Source organism: Tupaia chinensis, unplaced genomic scaffold (assembly GCF_000334495.1).
Source record: "Tupaia chinensis unplaced genomic scaffold, TupChi_1.0 Scaffold000574_1, whole genome shotgun sequence".
Lineage (NCBI taxonomy): Eukaryota > Metazoa > Chordata > Mammalia > Scandentia > Tupaiidae > Tupaia > Tupaia belangeri.
Genome location: NW_006160088.1, coordinates 168,995 through 196,009, shown reverse-complemented (window position 1 = coordinate 196,009; position 27,015 = coordinate 168,995). Strand labels below are relative to the sequence as shown.

The window sequence follows — 27,015 nt, the reverse complement described above, 5'->3', positions numbered from 1 at the left end:
CAATCACTTCTCCTCCGTTCTCCTCTCAGGATTTTGGACACGCACTCGCACGTGCCCAGCATGAGTTTCAAGCCACTATGTCTGGGACTCAAACCATAATCAGCCATGTGGGACTCCGGTGCCTTAACCACTGTTCCACCTGCTGGTCCCACCATGCATTTAAATTTAAGTGAAGGCAACAAAAAGGAAATAGATGTATGGATATGTGATTCTGAGATTAAAGTTAGTCTTCAAGTGTAAATAAAATTTTGAACATGTCCTCAAAAATAAAATAATAAAATACATCAATGTACCCAAGGAAAAGAGTGGAAAGTCTTATTCAATTACTTTCATGCTTATTTATTGCTCTCCTTTTGATCCCATTTATTATCCTAGTGAGGTACTTTTATGGCTATTGAGTCTTTTTTTTTATTTCAATTTATTTATTTGCATTCATTCACTGTACATCATTACAGCATACAAAATGAGATTTTCCATCCAGAGTACACTGTATATTGTCTCAATCAAGCACATCAACAAAGATGTTATTGTCAGCAAATGATCTTCCATTTCTTGTTTTCTGTATGTTTTGCTTTTCCCCCCCATCCTTGATTCCCTATCTCTCTCTTACCCTCTGCCACCTCCCGCTCTCCTCCCACACTATCTCTGGTATCTATGTTTGCTTTCTATACTGTTTTCCCCCCACATTTTATTGAATCACCAAAGACCCTAATCAATCCAAATACCCTCATAGCAAACACAGGAGACACACACATTTCCATGAGCACAAGTCTAACTTTACGCATCCTATAAAGTAGCACCTAGCTGGGGCTACATATCCTACTGCAGTCATTGAATAGATACATATTTTTTTTCCTGAAACTTTTTTTTTTTTGTAACTCAATTTACATTAGCACACAAAATGTGATCTCCCATCCGGTACACACTGCATAGTGACTCAATCATGCACATTATAAAATTTTTTCCATTTCTAGTTCCTAGAATTATTTCCACCCCTCTTTCTGACCCTCTGTACCTTCCCACCCTCCTCTCACACCATCACTGGTGTCCACAATTGTCCTCCATTCCCTTCCCACCCACATTGCATTGATCACACGATTTCCTACATAACCTGACTACTTTCAAAGGTGAGTTCCCTCGTTACTACTAAGAAAACCAGTTTTAACTTAAAGAAAAGAACCGCCAAGGAACTTTGCTTAAAGCCCGGAAACAGGTTAGGATTCTGTTCAAATGGTAGGTGCATGAACCTATCAGTCTCATATACTTTTATCTTCTGTTCTGGTTCAATTTTCCTGATTAAATTCTGGGATATAGTATTCAACTCCAGACTTGTCCCTATGATTAAGTTAGCTACTTTCTCAGTTTTTGGACTCTTATTTCCATGTATCTGCGTTTAGTTTTCCTGATACAGCACATCCTTGAGAACTTCTTGGAGGTCTGGTCTGGTGCTGGTAAATTCTTTCAGGTTTTGTTTATCTGAGAATGTTCTTGTCTTTTCTTCCCACCTGAAAGATAATCTTGCCGGATACAGTATTCTTGGCTGAAACTGCTTCTCTCTTAACACTTGGAATATATTTTCCCATTCTCTCCTCGCTTTTATTGTTTCTGATGAGAGATCTGCTGTTAGCCTGATGGGATGTCCTTTGTAGGTAACTTGATGTTTTTCTTTTGCCAATCTTAGTATCTTGTCTTTGTCTGCGATTTTGGTCAACCTGGCTAAAATGTGTCTTAGAGATCTTCTTGGGTTGATTCTATTTGGGGTCCTTTGTATTTCTTGGGACTGGATCTTCAAATGCCTCTCTAGGTTTGGCAAGTTTTCTTGCAGGATTTCATGGAATAGATTATCAATGCCCTTATGGGTTTCCTCACCTTCTGGAATGCCAATTATCCGGATATTTGGATGTTTGATGGTATCCAGTACTTCTCGCATATTATTCTCAAATTTTTGGGCCATTTTCTCAGTCTTCGTGGTGGATTTTTCTAAGTCAGCCATTTTCTCTTCTACATCTGAGATTCTATTTTCTTAATGATCTAGTCTGCTTTTAGTACTTTCAAGGGAGATTTTGACTTCTTGTATTATAGACTTCATCTCTTGAAGTTCCATTTGAGTCTTTCGTAAAGTGTGTAATTTCTCTTTCAGATCTTGCAAGAATTTCCTCATCTCCTGGAACTCGTCAACTTCTTTCTCCTTTCTCTTTAGCAGTTCATTATCTCTCTTCTCTTCCATCTCTGTTAGCTTTGACATTATGAATGATCTGAATTCCTTATCAGACATTTCCATGATTTTCACCGAACTGCTTGTGGATGAAGAAGAGTTACTCTTTTCCCTTGGGGGAGAGGTATTTTCTTGTTTTCCCATATTTCTTGTGATCCAGCAGTTATTTCTTGTCATCTGATGGATGGTGTGTTTCTTTCAAATTCTTGAAGTTCAGCTGCTAGCTCGTTTGCTGGAGACTGAATTATCAGTAGAAAATCTTCATACTCTGAAATATCTAGTTCACTGGAGCCATGTGGAACCTTCTTCTGAAGGTCCGGCCTCTTCTGCCCTGAAATATCTAGTTTGCTGGAGCCATGTGGCTGGCTATTGAGTCTTAAAGGAAATGGAAAGCAAGACTTTTCTTGAAAGCTAATGTATGCTGGGCCCTGGACTTCAGACATATGTAAAGAAAATCTTCCTACTCATAGCAGGACTTGTGAAATAATCATCAGAGTGAGTTTTTATCTCATCTCTACTGGCTCCAACCAGATGAGATATGAATATTAGAAGATCTGGGATGTCAGAACCCAACAGACTTAACTGAAGACAATTTCATGAACAATGAACAATGAGACTTCTTCTGAACAACTGTGTACAAACTTATCATTTCATCCTATCTCAAAGACAAAATGCAGGGTTTCAAAGCATCACCAGTGTTTGTGTGAGTAGTTCATGACCGAGCCATGGAGTCGGGACTGATCAGGCGACAGGCCCCATGCCTGGGCCTCGCCAGGCCATAGGTGCTAAGGTGAAGTTGTTGGCCTGTCTGCACATACCACAGAAACCAGCAATGTAGTCATGTGCCTGGACCTTGCAGCTTCCTGTATGAAGTGCCCTTTGGACAGAGCTTATTTCATTAAACTTTCTAGTTTGAACAAGAAGATGTATCAGAGCTGTCTTAAATCTTGAGTGTTTACTGGGCCTGAATTCAAATATTGGAATAAGAGACCTCACTGTACAGGTTAGCTGCACAAAGACAGTGAACATGGCTTCAAAGATACTGCTAAGCTATGAGTCCAGTCTTCCCCAGACACAGCAAGTAGATCTTGACTTATCCAGGCCACTCTTCACCACTGCTGCGCTACTTTCAGCACATAAGATTCTAAAGCTAAAGGTGGATAAAAACAAAATGGTAGCTACATCCAGTGTTTAAAAAGCCATATTTGATTGACTATATAAACAATTAGAGAAGATTGGGCAGCAGATCAACAAAGAATTTGGAGATTCACCTGTTCTACCATGCAAGAAGAGGAAGACAATGGTTGAAGCCCCAGCAAAGGAAATAGAGAACATAATAGAGATCCCAAATAAACCACAGAAAGATGAAGATCTGACACAGGATTATGACAAATGGAAAAGGAAAATTTTGGAAAATGCTGCCAGTGCTCAAAAAACTACAGGGGAATGATTTCAGCTATCAGACTGGTATGTGCTGCAAACCGATAGTATAAAATCACCTCCAAGAAGATCTGAGGGCTTTGGAATTTCATTCAAACTTTTATAACTAGGATCCTGAGACAATTGTGTTAGTAGCAAAGAAGCCAGCAGTTCTGGGCATTGTGCTGGCCCCTGACCTGGGCAACACAGATCAACCACGGTGTCTGACTGGCACAGCCCCAGCTCCCACCAGTCTGCATTCTCCCACAAAATGAAATGGTAGCTACATCCAGTGTTTAAAAAGCCATATTTGATTGACTATATAAACAATTAGAGAAGATTGGGCAGCAGATCAACAAAGAATTTGGAGATTCACCTGTTCTACCATGCAAGAAGAGGAAGACAATGGTTGAAGCCCCAGCAAAGGAAATAGAGAACATAATAGAGATCCCAAATAAACCACAGAAAGATGAAGATCTGACACAGGATTATGACAAATGGAAAAGGAAAATTTTGGAAAATGCTGCCAGTGCTCAAAAAACTACAGGGGAATGATTTCAGCTATCAGACTGGTATGTGCTGCAAACCGATAGTATAAAATCACCTCCAAGAAGATCTGAGGGCTTTGGAATTTCATTCAAACTTTTATAACTAGGATCCTGAGACAATTGTGTTAGTAGCAAAGAAGCCAGCAGTTCTGGGCATTGTGCTGGCCCCTGACCTGGGCAACACAGATCAACCACGGTGTCTGACTGGCACAGCCCCAGCTCCCACCAGTCTGCATTCTCCCACAAAATGGAATTGAAGCCATTTTGCTATTTTTATTTTGTTTTACATAAAAGGTAGTGTTGTCCTGTCCAGGATATAAAATTCAGAGTGAATGGAATCTGACAAATTTCACTTCAAAGTTTAAGTGTTTGGTTTAATTAAATCAATATATTGTGTGGCATAAATTAATAAATGTTATTTTTCTATGCATTCAGGTAGCACTTGTCACCACTTTGAGGGATCCTTGTTATGCCAAAACTTTGTGCACTCTCACAGGAAAACACAGATTTACACTGAGTCAAGCTGCTCACCAGTGCATAAACTCAAATTAGACTTCTTGGGTTTAGAAGCCCACCCAGCAACTTACCACCTGTGAAACCATGAGCAAATTAATGATCTTTATCCCTCATCAAGAAAGTAGGAATAAAAGGGGTACTACCTCATAGAATAATTTAGAGGAATATTTAAGCCAATTCATTTGAAGCATTTAGCGTAGTACCTGTTTATGAGTAAGTATTCAGTAAATATTAGAATCTAGAAAGACTCACATTTGGATATAATAATAAATTACACATAAATACTATTTTAAAAATTAAGCAACATACCAAGGTTTTCTTCGACATCCATATATTGAAAGATGTAACCTTAGTAAATACTATGTATTTTAAAACCATGAATAAGAGTGTTTATGGAAGGTCTTAAGTTACTAGAGGTATTACATAGACATGACTAAAATTAATCCATGATCTTGGGCCAGCCCATAGCCTGATAGTTGTGCAGGCAGGATCCCAAGTGGACAACTGCATAGTTCAAGTTCCAGACCCAATGGCTTGAGAAACACATGAAGTGCATATGAATGTGCATAAAATCCTAAAGGAGGGAGAAACATAGAAGAAGGGATTGCAGCATGAACACTCTCCAAAGTGGGGGGCCTCTCTCTGTTGGCCTTTCTCTGGCTAATTTGTTTGACCTCCAGGAGATTTTTTTAAAAACACATAATCAGGCCAACTTGTGCCCTGGTGGTTAAAGCAGCTGGATTCTCACATAACTGAAAGTGAGGTTCAATTCCTAGACCCACTGACTTGAAAATCATGCTGGACGCTAGTGTGTGCATGCCCAAAATCCCAAAAGGAGGGAGAAGTGGAGGAGACAGGATTGTGGTATGCCCCTTCCCCAAGGAGGTACTTTCTCACTTTTGTTTTCTTTATCTCTGGAAAGCATATATGCTCCTGGTGAACTTAAAAAAGAAAATACATGACCTATTTAAGTATCATCATTTACTTTAAGAAAGTATATAATTTTTGTTTGGTGCCAAATTTAGATTTCTAGCTTTGAGTCAAAAGCAATAGAGGCCAGCAGGTGGCATGGTGTTGAAGGCACTGGATCCCACATGGCCAACTGTGGCTTGAAAAACACACTGGTCACGTGAGCTGGTCACAGGTGCATGTGTGCCCAAAATTCTGAGAGGAGAATGAAGAACAAGCAATTGTGGCATGGCCATCCTCCCAGAGGGTAATTTCTCACTTTTCCTCTCTCTCTCTAGTGAATACACACACCCCTATAGCATAAAACAAAACAAAAAAAAGAAAGAAAGAAAAGCAATTTTCACCATGTGAAATTAAGCACGTTCATGTCTCTTCAATTGTATAGTAAAATGTGAAATTTATCATCCTAACTTCTTTATTTTAAGTTTAATTTATTCATGATAAAGAGCACTGTGTGTACACTGGAGAAAGAGAAAAGCATCCTTACTGGTCTCATCACACGATGATCCCCTTTTGCCCACCCTTCCAGCATGTTTTGAGACCAGCCAAGGAATCCAAACCTCCCATGAGCAGTGTAGTTCACTTTCCTACCAACTGCACCACTAGGTGGGGCCCATCCTAATGTTTAAGTGTATGGCTCAACAGTATATAGTCACATTGTTATGCAACCATTCTCCTGAATTGTTTTCATTTTGCTAAACTGACTACCCACCCATTAACTCTTCATTCTTCATTCTCCCAAGTCTCTGACAACCACCATTCTACTTTGTCTCTGAATTTGACTAGGTATTTTAGGTACATAGAATCATATAATACTTGTTTTTATAGCTGACTCATTTCACTAGACATAATGTCTTGGAAGTTAATCCATGTTGCCCCATGGGTCAGAATATCCTTCCATTTCAAGGATGAATGATATTCATTTGTGTGAGGGTACTTCAAAAAGTTCATAGAAAAGAATTAATATATTTTGGGAGAGGTGCAAAATTTTGAAATCTATGCATAATTTCCTCATAATATACATCTCCATGAACTTTTTGAAGACCCCCCCCTTCATATATACCCCATCTTGTTCATGTGTTTATCATCAATCAATGGGACACTTGGGTTGATTCTTCAACTCTTGGCTGTTGTAATGTTGCTATGAGCATGAGTGTACAAATATTGGGTCATCGGGAAAGTCACGACATGTTTTTGCATAGAAAAATGCATCATGACTTTCCCAATGACTTAATATTTCTTGGGTACTCTGTTCTCAGTTCTTTTGGGTATGTACCCAGAAGTGGGATTATTAGACCATATTGTAACTATTTTAATTTCTGAGGAGTCATATTGTGCACAGTAGTTGCACTGTATTATATTTTCACCAATAGTCCACAAGGGTTCCAGTTTCTTGATCACATCCTAGTCAATGCTTATTTTCTGGTTTTGTTTTGTTTTGTTTTGTTTTGTTTTTCTTTTGCTATAGGGCGTGTACACTCACCAGAGAGAAAAATACAAAGAGACAGAAAGATAAAACTAAGAAATCACTTCCTGGGAAGGTGGCCATGCCACAATTCCTTGTCCTGCATTCTCTCGGAATTTGGGGCACGCATGCACATATACCTAGCGTATTAGCCAAGCCACTGGATTGGAAATCAAACTGTAGAGCTGCCATGTGGGATCCAGTCACCTTAACCACCACACCATCTGGCTGGCCCTATGGTAACCATCTTAATGGGTATAAAGTGTTATTTCATGGTTTTGTATATCCTAGAGATTGGGGATGTTGAGCCTCTTTCACTTGCTTTATAGTTTGTTTGTTTTTTTTCTTTAGAGAAATGTCTAAGTCCTTTACCACCTTTTAAATCAGGTTGTTTGTTTTTTGTTATTGTTGGCTTGTAAGAAGTCTTTGTGTATTTTAGATATTAACCCTTAGATAAATAATTGGATGATATTTTCTCTCGTTAGGTTGCCTTTTCACTCTGTTGATTGTGTACTCTGATGCATAGAAGTTTTTCATTTTGTTGTAATCCAGTGCATCTGTTTTTACTTGTCTGTGCTTTTTTGCAGTCTTAGTCAAGAAATCATTACCAATTTGAATGTGATAAAACTTTTCTCCTGCAGTTTCTTTTAAGAGTCTTACAGTTTTAGTTCTTAAATTTAAGGTCTTTGACCCAGTGAGTTAATTGAACACATTCACTTTTAAATTATACTATTAAGGTGGTATTCTAATAAATCTGAAATTTCTCAATCTTGTTAGAGAATAAAAATAAGTCCTCATTTTCACTTTTTCTTTATATCATAAAAGTACAATTATAATGATTTTGGTTATTTGGAATGTAGTAGATACTTGGTTATTTATTGTTTTTTTTTTAGAAGTTTTCGTTATAGAGCATGTACACTCGCCAGAAAGACAGAGAGAGACAGAGAGACAAAAAGCGAGAAATCACACACCCCCCCGCCTGCCCCAGGGAGGATGACCACACCGTAATCCCTTCTCCTCCATTCTCCTCTCAGGATCCTGGGCATGCACAGTCACGTACCCAGCATGAGTTTAAGCCACCAGGTCTGGGACTCGAACCACTGTCAACTACATGGGAGTCCAGTGACATAACCATTATGCTAACTGCTGGTCCCAATACTTGATTATTTCTTAAATTAGTTGGGAAGCAGAGAAATTGCCTTAATGCAGTCTTGTCCAACTACCCTTATAAGGTAGGAATTCTTTCTGCAATTTTGCAGCACATTTATACTCCTCATGATGCAAGTTTACCACTCTCAAGGAGCTGAGACCACAAGTAGACACCCCTGCACCTGACTTTGTTTGTTTGTTTGATTGTTTGTTTAAGGGTGGGCCAGGAACCAAACTGGGCTTCATATGGCCTCAGCATGCCAAACAGCAGTGTCCAGTGTGCACTACCATGCTGGGCCACTGGAAACCTGTTGTTTTAAGTATGTTTCAAACAACTTGAGTATGTGGCTATATCTTTCTACAATTAAATCTTATGAAATCTAAATATAGACTTAGTGTGTACAGTGAAAAGCTGGCATCTGAATTGACATGTTTTAAGATTTTAGAGACTTATGATGAAAAAGAATGTAAAATATCTTAATAATTTTATATTGATTACGTGTTGACTACTTGTGATATAGCGGGTTAAATACATTATTTTAATTTTTAAAAAAGACAAAATGCAATGCTGATTAGAAAGATCACCATGATATTACTCTTTCTAGTAGTTCAAACCCCCTGCACTTTCTACTCAGCAAGTTACTTATACTACACAAGGCCTTTCAGAAAAACAGAAGCAATAGGCTATAAAGCGAGAGCATGCGAGTTTAAGGAATTGCTGACACAGTCTGTGGCTAGCAAGTCCAAAACTGAAGGACAGACCTGCTAGCTAGAGACCCAGGGAAGGTTTGAGTCTAAAGTCCTTTTCTGTAAACTTTTTAATAATCTATACTTCTTATTTTCTTTCGGTTTAATTCATTTATGTAGTGGTTTTGGTTGTTTTTTTTTTTTTTAGATGGAAGCTTAGATTATTAATTTGAGATTTTTTCTTCCTAATAAAAGCACTTAATACTACAAAATTCCCTCTATGTACAACTTTAGATGAATTCCACAAGTTCTGATTAGCTAGTAGTTCTTTTCACTCAGATCATACAAAATAAATTCTAATTTCGCTTGTCACTTCCTCCTTGACATGTAAATTCTGTCTAATTTCTGAATATTTGGGAATTTTCTAGATATCTTTCTGTTATTGATATTTGGTTTAATTTCATTATGGTCAAAAAACATAGTTTTCATCATTTCAAGTCTTTTAAATGTGTTAAGGTTTATTCCATGACCCAAAATATGTTCTGCCTTGTTGAGGTTCTGTGTGCATTTGAAAACAATGTATGTCCTGCTGCCGTAGGGTGAAACGTTTTATAAATGTTATTTTGGTGTCAGCAGGTGGTGTAATGGTTAGCAGCTGGACTCCCACATGGCTGACCATGTTTTGAATCTCAGACCTGGTGACTTGAAGATCATGCCAGGCACATATGCATGTGGGCCAAGATCCCAGGAGGTGAATGGAGGAGAAGGGATTATGGCATGGACATCATCCCTGAAGGGTGATTTCTCACTTTCCCTCTCACTGTTTCTCTCTCTCTCTCTCTCTCTCTCTCTCTCCTCCCTCCAGTAAGCACATATGTCCTATGGCAAAAATCTCTTTTAAAAATAGATGTTAATTATTTCAAGTTGGTTCATAATGCCATTTAAATTCTATATATCCTTGCTGATTTATGTGTTCTAAACATAGAAAAGATATTGAATGTTGAAGCGGGGAGATTATTGTCTCTGCATTGACTGACATGCATGGCATTCCCTTTTGAAAAAGCAATGGAAGTCAATGTAAAGTTATATGTAATCTAGTGTAATAGAAAGAAGATTATGATGATAATAAAATAAAAAAAGAATGTTTAAGTGTCCAAGTATAATTATGGATTTCTCTATGTCTACTTTCAATTCTATGCATTTTGTCTTCATGTATTTAAAGGTTAGATGCACATACATTTAGATTGATATTCTTCTTGGTAAATTAACTGGTTTAGGACTGTAAAATGTTCTTTTTTTTTTTAGAGGTTTTCGCTATAGGGCACGTGCACTCGCCAGACAGACAGAGAGAGACATAGAGAGATAGAGACAGAAAGCAAGAAATCACCCCCCGGGGGGATGATCACGCCGCAATCCCTTCTCCTCCATCCTCCTTTCAGGATCTTGGGCATGCACGCACATGCGCCTGGCATGAGTTTTAAGCCACCGGGTCCGGGACGCGAACCACAGTCGACTACGTGAGAGTCCAGCGACATAGCCATTACGCTAACTGCTGGTTCCCTAAAATGTTCTTCTTTATCTTTGGTAAATTTTTGTTCTGAAATCTATTTTGTGTGATATTTATGCAATCACTCCAGATTGTTACTGATTACTGTTCATCCTTTTACTTTTAGCCTTAGGCATTATATCTAAAAATCAGTTTCCTGTATTCAGCATGTAGTTCCTTTGCACTGGCTGTTCCCTCTGCCTAGGAGACTCTTCCCCGGTAGTCACAAGCCTCACTCCCTTTCATGTCTTTGCTCAAATGTCTCTGTTGATTTTGTCTCATTTCAGTTTTTTAAAGTTTAAAAACAAAATTACTTTATAAAATGATTAAAAACGGCATGTAATTAGGACACGTAATTAGATTTGTTGGAAGTATTTTTCACATTTGTATAAAAGAATTTGTGATAAAGTTAATATATCCACCAAAGAAAGACATGTAACTAAAATTGGACTTTTTTGTAACTGATCAGTTTTCATTCATTTATAATCAGTAGGAGAACCTGTCTAGATGTTGGGGCAGTTCTGTGATTTGAGTCTGTAACATGTAATAACTGAATTCAGTACCCTAGTTTTTTGTTAACCTATTAGGCTTTTCTTGATAAAAAGTTATTCCCTGTCTCTCCAGCTACCTGTATTTCTCTTAATGACTTTTGGAGTCTGAGCTCCCTTTGGTCTGAAAGGTATTTCAGTCAGAACTGTGTACTGATGATAAAAGCCTCTGGTAGCAATAAACAGTTGTCCTTAACTTTTGTGTATCTAATGTCTTTTTTATTTAATTTATTTAATTCCACTTGTTATTTCTTATATTGACCAGAGAGAGAACAAGCAAGCAAGCAAGCAAACTGTAGTCAGCTATCTGGAAGTCTAGCACCCTAACCACTATGCCATGAAAAAAAAAAAAAAAGTCTCTGTTAATGAGGCATCTTTTGGCAAACCTCTTTAATCTAAAGCTCCTTTCCCATTCCTATCTTTCTAAACCTGCTTTATTTTATCCCACAGAGCTATTTTTATACTATTCTTTAGAATTTACTTATTATATTTCTTTCTTATTTTGTGTCTCCCACTAACATCTAAGCCTCATGAGAACAGAGGTGTTTTTGTTATTTTGCTCATGGGGCTACCTTCAGACTCCAGCATAGTGTATACATCTAGTGGGTATACTGCAGGTTTTGTCCATGAATGAGTGAACGTTTCCTGTATCCAAGTGCTGATGTTTGACTCACAGGGATTGTGGCAGCACCAATGTAACTCCATTTTGCAGCTAATCGGCATCTCATCAGCATTTAGCCCCAAAGCCCCTTAACTACATTCTCAAGGCCGGAATGTGGCCTAAGTGATGTAGAAATAAAATTTCTGCATAACATGCTTGTTATCCTTATCTATGGACCAGCACACCCCATCACAGTGAAGATGTGCTTGTATATGCCTCCCTGCACTTATTCCCCGTTACCGCCTCCCGCCATACTAGCTATGTAGACATAAACTTTGGGGATAAAGGGTACAGAGAGCTACTCATCTTATGGCCAACCAGGACCTCACTTTTGTCCCTCAGTTGCCTTAATAAACTCTGCAAGCTGGACTTGTCTGCCTCATTCTTTGGTCTCTTGGCTCCTTCCACCTTCAGAGGTCATTTTGCTCACATGGCCTCACCTCAGAACAGAGATCCTGTGCAGTCCTAGCTCAATTAGCATTTAGATGCATAGAGTCGTGGTTCTTTTTCAGCAGCATCTTATCTTCAGTGGTAAGTTTGAGTTGCAATACTATTGTATTTTTGCAGATTAAGCTCATTTCTGGTGATCTTTCTGAACCCAATCACTTAGTCCATGAATATGTCCCTTAATTCTGTTTGTTTTTCTTAGAGGGTACAGAAGATGGCAGATTTATTCTTTCCTTCCCAATTCCTATACTTCTTGCTGCTTTTCCCTTCCTTACAGATTGACTAGAAGTGGTGATCATGAACATCATGTCTTGATTTTAAAGTGTGTCTAACATCTTTCCACTAGTGTTTGCTGTAACATTTTGAAAATAAGCTTTAAAAATTTAAGAATTTTATTTCTATTTCACAAGACATTTTAATTATAAATTATACATTGAAACTTGTCAAATATTTTTATTACTAATTAAGATAATCAGGTGATTGTATTCTTTTTTTCTATTTATGTTGTGAATTTACATGGATAAATTTTCCTGATATTGAGTTATCTTTTCTTTTTGAGGATTAAACTCCACTTGGCTATAATATATTTGGGGCAAGTTAGAAACTGGAAGCCCTATAGAAGGGGTTAAATAGTGGTGGGAAGGTAGAGGCTTAGGGGAAAAAAATTAGCAGACACAAGAATGGAAAGTTATCTGTTGATAATGATGCATGATAGTATCTTTGACTTGATTGACGTGTGCTAGGAAATACCATGTTACAAACTGTAAAGATGTATAATTACTAAATGTAAATTTAAAAACCTAAATTTAAAATTTCCAATCCAGTATGGCCAAGTAAGTCCCTACATGAGCCAGTCCTCTAAGGAATAGCAAAGATCAACTTTAGAACAAAAACAAATAACAAAAACAAACAAGCAACTAACACCTTGAGGCACAGGAAAACAGACACCAACAAATCAATTTAGGACAGAATTGACCATGAAAGATAAGAGTAGCACAGGATGAGTTACTCATTTTCATGACTTGCAGAATGAGAGTAGACCAAGTCCTGCTAAAACAAAATGACAATAAAAATCCCTTAGTGGAGCCAGCAAACAGCAAGGTGATGGGGGCTGGACTTCCACGTGGTCGCCACGGTTTGAGTTCTAGACTGACGGCTTGAAACTCATACCAGATGCATATGTGTATGTGCCCAGAGTCCCAGGAGGAGAATGGAGGGGTGGAGGGAGTGATGTCTCACTTTCTCCCTATCTATCTCTCTGGCATGTGCACATGCCCTATAGCAAAAGCCTCTCTTAAAAAAAAAATCTTGGTTTCTCTGGCAGAAAGAATTAGATGATAGTTTGGTGAAACTACACCCACTGGAAAGTTGGGGGGAGAAGGGGACCCGGCAAAATAGCACTAAAGTAGAGGTGCCCCCAGTTGTGGGTATAAACCTCACAATCCCTGGCTGAAACTTACACTCTTGCATGCATGGGACAGATCCCAGTCAAGGAAAAAAGAACTGAACTGAGAAATAAGATGCTGCTACAGATACAGGGTTTCCAGTTTGAGTAAAAGAGATTAATTTCTCATTAAAACAAACAGCCACATTCTTCAGAGAAGCATAGATAACTCAGTCTCCAAATCACAAGACTCACAATGTCCAGGGTATAATCTATAGTCCTGGACTCTGTGGTGAGACTAGAGTGTGGATGATGAGAAACCACTAGGAGGTCCATGAAAATGCCCAGGAGAAGCGAGGAGGCTTGGACCACAGAGGGGGCAGGAGAGGTGGCAGGAAGCAGTCCGATTCAGGATGTTTTAAAGGTACGATCAACAGGACTTCCTGAGTGATTCACTGTGAGGTTTGTGGGAAAGAAAGGAGTCTCGGGGGTCTCAGGTCTTTGGTCTGAGCAGCTTGGAGACTAAAGTTGTCACAGAAATGGTATGAGCAGGTTTGAGGAAGATCACCGGCTCCATCTTGGACATGTTAGGTTTGTGAATTAGCTGAAATGATGGCGAATCAAGTAGCAAGTCGGCCTTAGGTGTCTGGAGCTCAGGTATGAAGTAGAGATGATATGAATGATTCACGTGTACATAATTTATATTAAAATCCATGAATTTAGAAGAGAAGGAGCATGTATGGACAGAGAAGAGGTCCCAGGCTGAGACACAGGCGGGAGAAGAGAAATGAGCAAAGGGGCCTCAGAAACAGCAGCTAGAGAGGAAGAAGAAAAACCAAGAGCAGGAAGCCACTGAAGGCCGAGCAGCAAACAGAAGGCACAATCTGTCATGTCATGTGCTGCCAAGAGGGCTGAGGTCTGATCACTGAATTTGGTAACAGGGAGGTTATTGATGAAATCAAAAAGAGTAGTTTTGGTAAAGGGTGGGCAAAAGCTAATTAGAGTGAGTTCAAAATAGAATGAGACTATCTTTGCAACTTTTCTGTAAATCTAAAATTATTTCAAAACAACAACAGAGAATTTTTCTTAATAAAATAGAATAAGGAGAAAGGATTTAGGAACAGGAAGTACAGTCAAGTCTTTTGAAATTTGCTATTGATAGAATCAAAGAAATGGAAGGCAACTATGGAGGACAGTATCATCAACAGGTATTTTTTTTTTTTTAAAGATGAAGGGGTGGGGAGTTTGACTCCGTGACTAGGGGATTAAAGTAGCCAGATCCCATATGGCCAACTGTGCAGTTAGAGTATTGAATTTGACAGCTTCAAATATTCTAGACACGTGTGCATGTGTGCCCCAAATCCCCAAAGGACAGAGAGACAGAGAAAAAGGGATTGCAGCATGATCATTCTCCATGGGAGGTGCTTGGTGCTTTCTCCTCTCCATCTCTCTATCTCTCCATCTCTCTCTGGTGAACACATATGCCCTCTAGCATAATTAATTAATTGATTAATTCATGTTTTAAAAATGAGAAAAATAAAAGCATGTTTGTGTGCTTATGAGCCACAAAGGAAGTAAATGTCCTTGAGTGATGGGGGGAATGGTCCCAGGTAGAAGTAGAAAAACTTGTCCACACTAGGAGTTTGGATAGTTCATTTCTTTTTTAAAAAAATATTTAATTTCATTTATTGTTATTATTACTTTATAATTTGACCAGAGAGAGAGGGAGAGAGAGAGAAGGAAAGCAAAAAAGCAAGCTTCCAGGTATGGGACTTGAACTGTGATCAGCCATATAAGAGTCTAGCACCCCAACAGCCATATCACCTGCTAGACCCTGGACAGTTCAATTGCAACAGAAGGAAATACAGGGAGTGTGGAAAGAGATGCTGGTGTGTGGGTAAGTGCAAAGGAGATTGGAAATGTTCTTCACATTTTTGGTGAAGAAGGAAGCAAGGTCATCAGCTGAAAGCAGCTACATGTACTGAAGGCATAACAAATTAAGGCTGGACTAGAGATGGGCAGAGTAAGTGAACCAAGAGCCAAAAATCATAGAGAAAAGAATGGTCAATGGGCAGCTGTAACAACGAGAGGGTGAAGCGCAAGTCTGGCGGCATGAGAGTCAGAGTGGAGAAGCTTGAGGAGAAAGGATTGATAAGGAGCAAGAGGACACTGCCATTTCTAGGTCCAGCAAGGTGTGCTCTAGAGGGCACAGTGGAGTGGCCCAAGGACATGGGCAAGAATGTTAAATGCAGAAAACATAGGGCTGTTCAGACCTTACAGGGATCAGGCTTGATGAGAGGAGGAGTCACCTGGAATTCCAGGGCCTCTTGCCATGAGTGAGTCACAATGGACACAGGCAGGGCATAAGCTGAGACTAGATGTTGGGATCTGGTAGTTCATCTAGCTCCCTCTAACCCAGCCAGGGGAAGTGAAGGACACCTAGAGAGCAGCCTTACTCCCAGCAGCCATAGCACTCTTGAGCTCTGTTGAAACCCATGTTGGTGGACTATAGGAATGGTGTGTTCTCCTCTGGGCACAGGGATGGCCTACTTCAAACACTCTGGCTGTTTGCTTGCTTGTTTTTGTTGTTGTTGTTGTTTTTGTTTTTGATTGCCAGAGAGTGTATATGCTTGCCAGCAAGAGAGAAAACAAAACACACAAAAGCACCCACAAATAGGGTGATTCTTTTTCCTTCATTTCTCCTTCCTGTTGGGATTTTGAACACTTACACACACATACCTGATGCGCCCTTGAGCTGTTTGCTGAACCTGGGATTCAAACCATAGTCGGCCATGTGCAATGTAACTCCCAATGCGCAGTACCTCACTACTGTGCTATGGGGCTGGCCCTTGTTAATGGGTGTGCCAAAGTCAGAAATTCAAAAAAGGTGACTGTTAAATGCTAAACAATAGAATTAAGAGGTTATTGTACCTACATTATCCTATAAAAGCAATTCAAATCACAATAAAATTCTAGGCAGGTATCTTGAGCAGCTAAATAAACATATTTGAAGGTATTCTGGAGGGAGAAAAGTCTATAAAGAGCTAAGTCAACTTTTAAAAAGCTAAGCAAAGTAGGAAACACATCCTAAACATTGACACACCTCAAAGTTATGCTAGTAAAATGACAAGGTGCCATTGACGCAAAATAGAAAGTCTAAAACAAAAGTGAGATTACAGAGTGAAACGTGTGTCTGTAAGGGTACTGAAAATATGGCGAACATAGTACCAATATACAATAAGGAAAGAGCAGGTTGGTTAGTTGGTTAGCAGGTAGCAATGAGGAAACTGTGTCAAGCAAATTATCACTGAATCTCTACCTAACATAATGATGAGAGCCAGGTGAATTTAATACCAACCTGAGAAAGGTAAACTATGACATTAGCAGAAAGAGAGATAAGAAACTATCTTTATGATTTACAGATAGGGTAAACTATCAAAGATACAGAAATAATACATTTTATTACATGAAATTAAAGACTTTTGTTCAAGGGGCCAGCAGGTGGTGTGGTGGTTAGGGGCATAGGACTCTGATATGGCTGACTAAGATTCAAGTCCCAGACCTGGTGGCTTGCTTTCTCACTTTCCTCCTCTCTCTCTCTCTCCTCTCTCTCTCTCTCTCTCTCTCTCTCTCTCTCTTTCTCAACACATTTTTTTAAAATAACAAGGAAAAAAATAATATTTATTTAATTAATTAAAAAAATACTTTTGTTCAAAAAGATCACCTGAGGCCAAGATAGTATTTGACAGACAGGCAGAAAATTTTGCAAAAAAAATAAAATCAACAAGATGTTCTCAAAGACCTACAAATAGAATTATTCATATGATCCGGCAATTTCACTCCTGGGTATCTACTCAAAGGACAGGAGAAGGCTCAGTCAGAAAAGCATGAGTTTTAAGTCACCAGGTCAAGAACTTGAACTGCTGTCGACTATGTGGCAGTCCAGTGACACAACCATTGTACCATCTGCTGGTCCCTCATAAAGCCTTTAAAAATAAAAAACTTATATCCCCAAATAATTTTCATCATATATACCGTGCTAGAGTCCTTGCTCAGTTTTTACGGTTTTCAGAGCTGTCCTCCAGTGAGCATTTACTATATTCCAAGAACTGAGTCAAATATTCCAAATAATTTTTTCCTTTTTTAATTATTTAATTTTATTTATTATTATCATAATTTTTATATTACATTGAATCACATATATCTTTACAATGTATTACATTTCTCTTTCTAGCAGGAATACCATGTGTATCAGTCAAGACAATGACATTACTATCTATATCATCATCATCAAATAGCTTTTCATCCTTTTTTTCAGATTATTATTACTCTTATTATTTTTTAAATATTCAATCACTATATATAATTTGGCTTATAAAAAAAATTTACCCACCATGAAATACTTCAGACCAGTCTAGTTGAGAATACTGTACATGTTATCATCCACAGGTAATAACCATTTCTGTGTCCCACTAATATCATGCCTCTCTATTTGTTCTCTTGCTATCCTTGCCAGAAAGACAGAAAGAGACAGAGAGACAGAAAGTGAGAAATCACCCCCCATGGGGGGGATGGCCATGCCGCAATCCCTTCTCCTCCATTCTCCTCTCAGGATCTTGGGCACACACACACATGTGCCCAGTGTGCATTTAAGTCACCGGGTCTGGGACTCAAACTGCAGTCGACTACATGGGAATCCAGTGACATAGCCCTTGCATTAACTGCTGGTCCCTCTTGATATCCTTCTCAATACCCTTCCCTTCTCCCACCCCATTTCAAATGAATTTTCTTATTTAATTCACATAATCCCAATAAACAGGTCACATTGCCATCCTCATTTTACAGACAAGGATTCTGAAGATCTTGGCCAAAACACGTAGTCAATAAAGATTCTGCTTCTATGGGAACTTGCTGAGAACTTTTTATCAAGATGTATATTGATGTTACATTATCATTTTGGAGAAAGTTTTGTTGGTAGTAAGTTTCTTCTCAGAATGATTTCAGAAACTTACAGGATTATACAAATTTTGGTCTCACTAATGTCAATTTAGTACCAGATACATGCAACATTTAGACTATCAGAGTATTGAAAATTAATCTACCTTTACCTAATTTTTTTTACATTCAATCACTGTGTATCATTACAGCATACCAAATTTTCCCATCATGAATACACTATTTAATGCTTTAGTCAAAGATATTGCCATACACATTATCAACAGATAATTTTCCGTTTTTGTGTCCCTTAGATGTTTTGCTTTTGCTTTTTCCCCTTTGGTTCCCTCCCTCTCAACCTTCCCCATTTCTCACCCTCCTCCTACACTATCTGTAGTATCACGATTGCTTTCCAGGCTTTTATACCGTCCAATCTTTCAATTCTTGCCAGAGAGTGCAGACATTTGGTGTATATTGATTGGAGACATACAATTCTTCTCTTTCAGAACCTGGCTTGCTTTGCTTAGCAGTAAATCTTCCATATTTGTCCACTCTATATCAAATGCCAGGGTCTCATTGCTTTTTTATGGCTGAGTAGTATTCTATAGTGTACATGTGCCACACTTTTTCAATCTATATATCTGTTTGTGGACATTTAGGTTGGTTCCATTTCTTAGCAATTGTGAATAATGCTGCAATGAACATGGACGTGCAAGGTTAGTTGCCTCCTTTGGTAGTGAATTAAAAATTGTCTCCCTAAAAATCATGTCTACCCTGGAATGTGACCTTATTTGCAATTAAGGTCTTTACAGATTCAATGACGTTAAAGATCTTGAGATAAGAGCACCCTGGATTTAAGGTGAGTACTAAATCTGGTGGCTGGTATCTTTATAAGAGAATGAGGGGGTATACAGAGACATAGAAAGAAAGTCCACAAGGTGAAGTCTTGGGGTCTTGGAAATTTTAGTGACAGCTAAAATGTATCTGAATCCTAGTCCATTCTGATCTACAACAGCTACATGGCAAGACACAATTGTAAAATCTTAAGCTTTGTGGTTAGATCTTAGTTTTCATATTTTCAGGTGTATGATTTGAGGTAAGGTCTTCAACCTTTTTCTCTTCTGGGGCTAGTCTAAATTTCTAAAATGGGAATAAAAGTAATATCTTGGAATGTCATGAGAATTAGATGAGCTAATTCATGTAATATACTTGGCATTGTGATAGGATCATTTCACATCTAAGTATACTGTTAATCAGGTGTTTTTGGAGTGTGGTATGATTTTCCCTGTCTTTCTGCTTTTGTTGTTGCATTACTGAGAGACAGAGACAGAAAGACAGAAAAAGAGAGAGACAGAAACAGAGATAGAGAGACAGAGAGATACAGAGACTGAAAGATACATAGAGAGACAGGAAATGAGAGAGGTGAGAACAAAGAGAGAAAAAAGAGAAAGTGAAAACCAAATAAGAAAAGAAGGAAAAGAGAGATAGAGGAAGAGACACAGAAATGAAAAGAGAAACAGAAGCAGTGAGTAACAGAGACAGACAGAATTGCTAACACCTCTCTAGCCCCAGCCAGCTTTGCACAGGTGTGCGGTTCCTATCTCTGAGACCTCAGAAAGCATTAGGAACCTAATAGCCCTTAATACAGCTAGTTACTTTCCCTGAGTTTGTTGCTCAGGGCAATTTTTCAGTAATTGTTGTGGGAATGGGGAAGACTGCCTACAGCCCAGAATCCCACAACTGCCCCAGCTGCCTCATGCCAACCCAACAGTGAACTTACCCAATTCAAAGCTACCAGCAGGAGTCAAGGGGAGGACATTTACCTTAAGGCAATAGAAGCCCCAAAGTCCATTAGGAACCAGCTGTGCCTCATTTGAACTGAGGGCACACGGGCATACTCAGCATTTATGTTTTCATAGACTCCTCACATCACCATGCAGTCATAAGCAGAGTCGCTGAGAGAAGACCCTGCCCTTTCCCCCAGGCTGTGGAGCCATAGACTCAAAGTCACACAAGACCTTGGCAGGTCCCATCTTGTGACTTCAGGAACAAAAAGCCAAGCCATCTACTAGAATATGCAGTCAAATCTTCAACTGTTTTCATTCTTGAGTCAAATATGCACACAGGGTATTCTGCCATCAGAGAATCTGACCATAGTCCAAGGGGTTCCAGAAGTTCCAGGGTCCTGGTGGGGATTTCCCACTTGGCTGATTTTTCTCTGTATCCCCTTTCCCTGGTCCAGACCCCAGACAGGCATTTGTCCACTCAAGCAAGGACAGCCAGAACAAACCATTGCAAGGACATCCTCATATACCCCCAACCCAATGGCAGTATGTTATGTAGGAAGCAGAAAGGGTAGCAATCCCATAATGAGTTCATGATGAGCTTTATGTTCTGAAGTTTAAGCCAGCATCCTGAAGAACTTCAAACACAAGTCAAGAGTGAGGCTCACTCTTACTGTCCCTTTCCATCACCACATTCTATACTGCAGTAATACTAATATTTTTCAAAGAAATCGGCACAAGACCTGATTACCTTAGCCATAATTGAGCCATTGAGCACAGACCTTGTATCCAAACCACAAACCTTGTATCCAAACCATTCATCACTGCCAAGTACATCACATGAATTAACTTACCAAATTTTCACAGCATCCCCTGGTACTATTGTAATTCCCATTTTAGACTGACTTAGTATGGCAGGCTGCTTGTGACTAGAGGGTATGGGGCAGAGATCTGTGGCTCAACTCCCCACCCCCACTCGCCTTTGAACTCTCAGGTGTGTTGCTTGGGACTTTGAGAAGACCTTGTGCCCCACCCAGCCCCATCCTGAGCAAGGAGAGTGAGCTGCAAAGAGATTGTGGCTTATCCCCTGCCACACGCCTCTGAATTCTAAGACTTCAGCATTTTCTGAAGTGCACAGTGTTCACAATCCCTTCTATCTTCCTGAATTAAAGCTCACCAGCTCAGTCTCAGGCACACCTGTTCTCTAGAAACTGGGAGGTCTTTGAATCATCCAAGACCAGTGACAAAAGTGCAAATTGCAGGGAACCAGCAGTTAGCATAATGGCTATGTCGCTGGACTCCCACATAGTCGACCGCGGTTCGCGTCCTGGACCCAGTGGCTTAAAACTCACGCCGGGCGCATGTGCATGCGTACCCAAGATCCCGAGAGGAGAATGGAGAAGGGATTGCGGTGTGACCATCCCCCCTGGGGGGTGATTTCTCGCTTTCTGTCTCTCTGTCTCTCTCTGTCTGTCTGGCGAGCGCATGCGCCCTAGAGCGAATAAACCTCTCAAAAAAAAAAAAGTGCAAATTGCTGGTGAGCATCAGGAAGGTAGAGCAGAAGAGAGATTGTCAGTCACCTACTCCCACAAGCCTTTGAACACTCAGAATTAACTCGAAGAATTTAGGAAGGAACATATAAATCATCGGATGACTAGAAACCATTGCAGAGGCAAAAGAAATATGACCAATCAAGAAAATATCTCTCCCTCAAGGGAAAACATTAATTCCTCATCATACACAGACAACACAATGGAACTCGTGGAAATGTGATATGAACAATTCAGAATATTTATAGCGACAAAACTACTTGAGATGCAAGAGACAATGAGCACTAGGAGATGAAGAAGTCTTTTCACGATTTGACAGAAATTGACACCATAAAAAAGAATCAAACAGAATTGTTGGAGATGAAGACTGTGATACAGAAAATTAAAACCTCCTTCAAAACTATTAAAAGAAGATTAGATCACGCAGAAGATCAAGTCTCTCGAATGTAGAAGACAAACCCTCTAACCTAGAAAAAAATTATCAAAAAGACTGAGAAAATAACCAAGAAAAATTAGGACAATATATGAAAAATGCTAGATACCATTAAGTACCCAAACATCTAGATAATTGGTATTCCAGAAGGTGAAGAAAATAGTAAAGGCATTGATAATTTATTCCATGAACTCCTGGAAGAAAACTTTCCAAACCTATAGAGGCATTCCAGACTCAAGAAATACAAAGACCCCAAATAGAATCAACCCAAGAAGATTTTCTCAAAGGCACATCATAGCCACATTGACTAAAATCACAAAGACAAGACACTAAAATTGGCAAGAGAGAAACATCAAGTTACTTACAAAATTATCCCATCAGGTTAACATCAGACCTCTTGTCAGAAACAATGCAGACGAGAAAAGAATAGGGAAAAATAGTCAAACTGTTCAATGAAAAACAATTTCAACCAAGATTACTATACCTGGCAAGATTCAAAGGCTTAGAAACTATATCAAGCATCTTCTCTGACCATGATGGAATTTAACTTGATATTAACTTCAGGAAAAATCCTTGAAAATACACAAACACATGGAAACTAAACAACCTACTTCTGAATGACTTCTCAGTTAGCAAAGAAATTAAGTCTGAAATCAAAAGATATATAGAAATAAATGATAATGAGTACATGAGTTTTCGTTATCTATGCAAAAGCAGTCACAAGAGGGAAATTCATAGCACTCAGTGCACATAAGGAAAAGACGGAAAGGTGGCAAATAAACAACCTAACATCATGCCTCAGGGAGTTGAAAAAGCAAAAACAAAGGGAAAAAAATGTCATGAGAAAAGAAATTTTAAAGAACTGAGCAGAAATGAATTAAATATAAAATAAACAAACTATCAGAAAATAAATGAAAGCAAAAGCTGGTTCGTTGAAAAAAATCAACAAGATCAACAAACCATTAGCTAGATTAATTAGGAAAAAGGGGAAAAAAAGAAACAGATAAATAAAATACATAATGAAACAAGCAATATTACAACAGACACAATCAAAACACAAAACATCATTAAAGGATACTATGAGCAACTATATGCCAACATATAAGAGGACATGGAGGAGATGGACAAATTCCTGGATGCATATAGTCTACCAATATTGAATCAGGAGGATGTAGAAACCTGAATAGACCCCCAACAAGCCATGAGATTGAATCAGTAATAAATAACATCCCAGCAAAGAAAAGCCCAGGTCCTGATGGTTTCACTTCTGAATTCTACAAAACTTTTAAAGAAGACTTAACCCCCATTCTACTAAAATTATTTCTAATGACCCAAAAGGAAACCTCCCAAATTAATTTTATGTAGCCTCCAACATCTTCATTCCCAAAGCTGGTAAAGACATGGAAAAAAAGGAAAACTACAGACCAATATTTCTGATGAATATAGATGCAAAAGTTCTCAACAAGATACCTACAAGTTGTATCCAACAACACATAAAAAAGATTATATATCATGACCAGACTTATTCCAGGGATGCAAATGTGGTTCAATATAGTCAAGACCATAGACATAATACACCATATTAACAGAAAGAAAGATAAAAATCATATGATCATTTCAATTGATGCATAGAAAGCATTTGACAAAATACAACATCCCTTCATGATTAAGACTCTCAGCAAGATTGGCATAGAAGGGTCATTTCTCAACACAATAAAAGCCATGTATGAAAAACCTATAGCTAACATTATACTGAATGGAAAAAGTCTAAAAACTTTTCCACTAAAAACTGGTACTAGATAAGGCTACCCACTTTCTCCACTCCTTTTCAGTATAGTGCTGGAAGTCCTAGCCAATGCAATCAGAAAAGAGAATAATATAAAAGCATTCAAATAGGCAAAGAAGAGTTGAAAATATCTTTATTTGCTGATGATGTGATGGTATACTTAGAAGACCCAAAGGTTTCCATGGAAAAACTTCTCAAAGTAATAAATGAATACAGTAAAGTGTCAGGATACAAAATCAACATCCAAAAATCTATAGCATTTCTATATATGAACAACAAGTTGACTGAGGTAGTACTAAAGAAAGGAATCCCTTTTGCCATAACCACAAAATGTATAAGATACTTAGGGATAAACCTAACTAAGGAAGTCAAAGGCCTTTACAATGAAAACTATAAAAATCTTTTAAAAGATCTTGAAATTAGCACAAAAAACTGGAAGGACATCCTATGTTCTTGCATTGGAAGAATTAATATAATCAAAATGGCAATTCTCCCCAAATTAATCTACATATTTAATGCAATTCCAATCAATTTACCAGAGACATTCTTCACAGATCTAGAAAAGACAATCATAGAATTTGTCTGGAATAAAAGCCCTTGTATTGCCAAAGCAATCCTGTGCAAAGAGAGTGGGCAGCATCTCACTCCCTGACCCCAAAATATACTCTAAAGTTGTGATAATCAAAACAGCATGGTATTGGCACAAAAACAGACAAGTGGACAGATGGAATAGAATAGAGGCCCCAGGAAGTAACCCCAAAACATACAGCTAACTGATTTTTGACAAAGGATACCAGTCAATCCATTGGGAAAAGGAAAAGCTCTTTATCAAATGATGCTGGACAAACTGAGTATCCACCTGCAGAAAGATGAAACTGAATCCCCTCATCTTTCACAATTAACAAAAGTCAAGTCAAAATGGGTCAAAGATCTGTGAACCTAAGACCTCAAACTATAAAACTACTGATAGAAAACACTGGGGAAACTCTAGGAGACATTGCAAATACTTCATAAATAATATTTCCAAAGCATAGGCAATAGTGCCCAAAATAGACAAATGGGATTACATCAGATTAAGAAGTTTCTGCACAGTAAAGGACATAGTATTTAGTGTGAATCGTCACCCCTCAGAATGGGAGAATATTTTTGTAAACTATGCCTCAGATAAGGGACTGATAGCCAAAATACAGAGGGAACTCAAGCAGCTTACAAAAATAAATAAATAAATAGCCCTATTAAAATATGGGAAAATAAACTGAACAAAAAACTCTCTAAGGAAGACATATAAACAGCTAAAAAGTATATAAGAAAATGTCAACATCCCTTCATCATAAGGGAGATTCAGATTAAAACCACAATGAGATACCACCTAACCCTGTCAGAATGGCAAAGATTAAAAATACAGAAATTGGTTAAGTGTTGGTGGAGTTGTAGTGAAAGAGGAACTCTCCTACACTGTTGGTGGGGAATGGTAATTGGTCCAGCCATTATGGAAAACAATATGAAGCTTCCTCAAAGACCTACAGATAGAACTACCATACAAATAGAACTATCATATGATCCAGCAATTACACACCTGGGTATCTACCCAAAGAACGGGAGAATGATCAGTCAGAAAAGCACTTGCACATCAATGTTTATTGCAGTATTATTCACAATTGCTAAGACATGTAACCAACCCAAATGTCCAGGAACAGATTAATGGATTGAAAAAGTGTGGCACATAGTATGCTATGGAATACTACTCAGCCATAAAAATAACAAGACCTTGGCATTTGATAGAAAGTGGTCAAATATGGAAGATGTATTGCTGAATGAAGTAAGCCAGGCAATGAAAGACAGATACTGTATGTCTCTACTTAATACATACTGACTATCCTCACTTTATGGTAGAGATTGAAAAATTAGAGAACATAAAAGGACTGAAAACAGTTGTGCACAATAGAGACAGTGTGGAAAGAGGGTGGGAGAGGGGGAGAGTATATGGAATAAATCAAGGAGAAAAAATAGAGAAGCAAGACATTTGTGGGACACAGAAATGGTTTATTACCTGTGATGATAACATGAATAGTATTCTCAACTGGATTGGTCTGAGGTATAATTCATGTTGGATAAACTCTCTTTATAAGCCAAATGATGTTTAGCAATCAAATGTTTTTTTTAAAAAATAAGAATAATAAAAATAATAATAATTTTTGAAAAGAACTTAATACTGACCCAAACAAGGTTGGATACCTCACCCCAAATCATACACACAAAAATAAGAAAACTGAGATCTAACCGCGAAGCCTAAGATTTTACCATCATAGCCTCCCATGTAGCTGTTGTCATAGGCCCATTTTTACTGTCATTAAAATTTCCAAGCTAAATACTCATCTCTCAAAATTAAACCTCTTTTCTAGTTCTAAAGATCTCATTAACTCAGAGTCTATTTATTCTTAATTTATAAGATGCTCATTATTTTTCAGGTGACAATAAATACCCTGACTACAATAGACAACCTTAGAAGTCATACATTCTGGGAACCAGTAGGTGGCATGGTGGTTAAGGCATTGGACACTCCCACATGGCTGAACACAGTCTCTCTCTCTATCTCTCTATCTCTCTCTCTCTCTCTCTCTCTCTCTCTCCTCTCTGGTCAAATTCACATAAATAAGTAAAATTCTTAAAAAAAAAAAAAATGAAGTCATGCATTCTGAAACATCAAGCCACTTTTAACCCTGCTCTATTTTTGAGTAGGGAGCTGATCGCAATACCAACTAGGCCAGCAACTAATGGAAGTGTAGTATCTAATTGTTGCCACTATTTTAAAACAAGCTCTGAAAATGGTGGCTTTCATAAGCCCTTTGAGAAGTTTGAGACAGCTATGGTTGCTTATGCACTTTGACCACAGAATAAGAAATGTTTAAACAATACATTAGGACTATCTGGATAATGAGCATTAAGTGCACTTTACAGGTTCATGACAGAGGA

The 27,015-nt window shown here is 38.4% G+C and overlaps 1 pseudogene; it reads left to right on the top strand.

The window, feature by feature from the left end:
• The first annotated feature begins 2,940 nt into the window (after positions 1–2,940).
• LOC102473614 (origin recognition complex subunit 6 pseudogene) lies at positions 2,941–3,665 on the top strand (annotated as a pseudogene).
• Positions 3,666–27,015: the final 23,350 nt, after the last annotated feature.